The 3,312-nt window shown below is 38.3% G+C and overlaps 1 protein-coding gene across 3 annotated transcripts in view; it reads left to right on the forward strand.

Annotated features, from left to right (window-relative positions):
- DICER1 (dicer 1, ribonuclease type III) overlaps positions 1–3,312 on the forward strand; it is an 82,478-nt gene that overhangs the window by 16,141 nt on the left and 63,025 nt on the right. The window lies entirely within an intron of this gene.

A 3,312-nucleotide genomic window follows, 5' to 3' on the forward strand; every position in this document is an offset into this window, starting at 1 on the left:
TCACTGTGTTAGCCAGGATGGTCTCGATCTCCTGACCTCTTGATCCGCCCGTCTCGGCCTCCCAAAGTGCTGGGATTACAGGCTTGAGCCACCGCGCCCGGCAGTGTTTGCCTCTTGAGGTTTTGAGGAAAAAAAAGGAGTTTCTTAAACTCTCATGATACACGACTAGCATTTGATAAAATTTAGGTGATATTTTTCTTTTAAGTGTGTGTATTAGAGAAAATTTTAACATGCAATAGTCTTAATGTGATTAGATTATATTGTGAGCCCCCAAATTATTAATATTGAAATGTGTGGTCTAGTAATACAATGGAGGATGAAGGAAAAGAGGGCTTGAGAACAATATTTTACAGACAAGTTTTCAAGGAGGATTATCTATACTGGTTCAGCTATCTTAGTTGGTCTCTGTAGTAGTGATACCAAATGTAATAGTGCCTTAAATGTCTCTAACTTTCCATAAATAACACATTCTTCGTCTGCTATGCATGAATTAACACATCATCTTTGAAACCATACTTCAATTCAGCATATAAAGCCAAGTGTTTTGTAAAAGAAACCTCAGGTTAGGTTTTATGTTTCCTTATGATTAGATTCAGGTTTTGGCACTGGGCACAGTGACTCACTCCTGTAATCTCAGCACTTTGGGAGGCCAAGGCAGGAGGATCTCTAGAACCTAGGAGTTTGAGGTAGCAGTGAGCTATGATCATGCCACTGCACTCCAGTCTGGGCAACAGAGTGAGACTCTGTTCCCCTCTTTCCCTCAGCAAAAATAGATTCAAGTTTTGTACTTTTAGTAGGAAAACTACATGAGGTAGGTGTTGTCAGTTTGTCCCAATATTGGTGATCTTAGCTTTGTCACTTGGATTAAAGGGGTATCAGGTTTTTCCACTGATAAAAATACCAGTTTTCATTTGTAATTAGTAGGTAATCTGCAGAAAAGCTTTCAGACTATGCAAATATTCTTTAGCAACTTTCAGCCAGTGGTTTTAGCATCCATTAATGATTATTGCTTCAGTTACTAATGCGATGGTTAAAAATGGACTTTTCTGTCATTCCTTCTACATTTATTAGTTGACATTCAATAGAGTTTCACCTGAATTTTAAACCTAACAAAATACAATTTCTTTTTGTGTTGTTGTTGAGGCTGAGTCTTGCTCTGTCTCTCAGGCTGGAGGGCAGTGGCGTGATTGCACCTTACTGCAACCTCTGGCTCCTGGGTTCGAGCGATTCTCCTGCATCAGCCTCCTGAGTAGCTGGGACTACAGGTGCAAGCCACTACACCGGCTAATTTTTGTATATTTTTTAGTAGAGACGGGGTTTCATCATGTTGGCTAGGCTGATCTCGAACTCCTGACCTCAAGTGATTCAGCTGTCTCGGCCTCCCAAAGTGCCGGGATTACAGGCATGAGCCACTGTGCCCAGCCTACAAAATACAGTTTCTAAAATGAGAAACTAAAGTTGAGAAATAATACCTTGAGTTTTTGGGTTTTCCCAGTTAACACCTGTAACTTTAAAAACTTTAAAATTGTTTCTGAAACATCTTCAAGGTTAGAGTCAGATTAGTGTGCATTAATATGGAAGAGAATTTTATAGTGGTTGGAAGTGACCTAAAAAAACTAGGATGGGTATAGTCAGATAATATCGAAATTGTCATTGTACTAACTGGTACCTCTCTAGATTTGACAGTTTCTAGTTAGCCTTGAATTACTCTTTTGGGCTTGGGTGCCAAGGTCGAGGATATTAAGCTTGTTAAAATAATTTGGGTTGTTTAAAGTCTTTTAACTATAGAAAGTATCTAATTTGAGTGTTATATTTGACTTATAAAAAGCTGCTTTAATTCAATAGTTGTTAAGGTTAGATCAATAAAGCTTATTCTCAACTTTGAATTAATAAAAAATTATTCATGGATACTTTCTTACATTCCAAACTATCTAGTCATTACAAATTTATAATAAGATGAAAATCAAACAAATCATAAACTATGTAATAGGAATGTAAGTATAGTATGAGATTATCTTTCAAAGATCTTAATACTCTTCAGGGAAATGGCAATAACAGCTGATACATGGGGCAGTAATATAATTAAGCCCATGATGATTTGGGTGGTGTAGATAGCCCACGTGTGCTAAATGAGAGGGGAGGAAACTAAAGTGATAGAGGTTTTTAGGGAAAGTTGAGGGATGGGGTTTGTGAGAGATGGCGAACTCTGTTGGTACACACTTGTTTTGGTGTTACAGGAAAGGCAGATAACATGAAATGTTGCACAGAAGCTATGATGATGTACTGCGTCACACTCTTGCCTGGACCTTTTAATATGTTTGCTTTCCTGTCTCAATAAACATCCATCTTAACTCTTATGTTCATTTTGTCTCTGGATTGACCTCCCTTTAGTATTTAAGTATTCACGTTACGTATCTTAAAACAGCTTGACATAGAGAAAATTGTGGCTCCTTTTTCCCAGTGGATGCTCTTTCTTGGTGTAAAGGCAGAGGATAGTCATGAATTGAATAGAATTCTAGCACTCGTTGCACAGCTTTAAGAGTAAAGTATGTGCCTGTAGTCCCAGCTACTCAGGAAGCTGAGATGGCAGGATCACTTGAGCCCAGGAGTTCGAGGCTGTAATGTGCTATGATGGTGCCTGTGAACAGCCACGGCACTCCAGCCTGGGCAACACAGTGAGACCCTGTCTCTAAAAAAAAAAAAAAAGTGAAGTACAGAAACTTGGAATCAAATATCAATCTTAAAACTCACCTTGAAAACTAGTGATGTGTTAAGTATTTATGTCTCTTGAAACAAAACTGTAGGGCAAATGTCATTATAGGTAACTGGAGGGGAGGGGTGTGTATCTGCTGTTTTGATGTGTTGAAGTGTCATCTTTCTGAGAAGTACTCCAAGCAGCAAGCAGACCTTTGGTTTACAGCCTAGAGACGCTTCTTATATGGAGTTCTTTGATGGGTGGAATTTGTTAAGACGGTATTTGACCTGTGTTCAGCTTCAACTTTGGACAAATCTAATTTTAGGCATGATTATGTTGAAATTTAAACATAATATATTTATGTTACAGATTTAGAGAAACCCAGAAGTTTATTTGGTTCAGATAGAGTAATGCATGAAAAGAAGGCTAATGAATTTGTGGTTTAAATTATAGATACTACGATACTGTAAAATATATATTTCGTCTGTCCTCTACCCTGTTCTTAGGCATACAAGGCCTGAAATCTTCAGAATCTCCAAAGTGATGTCTGTTTGTATGCTAATGTTTGACCTGTGGCTGGTAGCTCCTGGTAGCTTCAAAATCCCAGGGGCTGGTTA

Source organism: Mandrillus leucophaeus, unplaced genomic scaffold, assembly GCF_000951045.1.
Source record: "Mandrillus leucophaeus isolate KB7577 unplaced genomic scaffold, Mleu.le_1.0 Scaffold4, whole genome shotgun sequence".
Taxonomy (NCBI): domain Eukaryota; kingdom Metazoa; phylum Chordata; class Mammalia; order Primates; family Cercopithecidae; genus Mandrillus; species Mandrillus leucophaeus.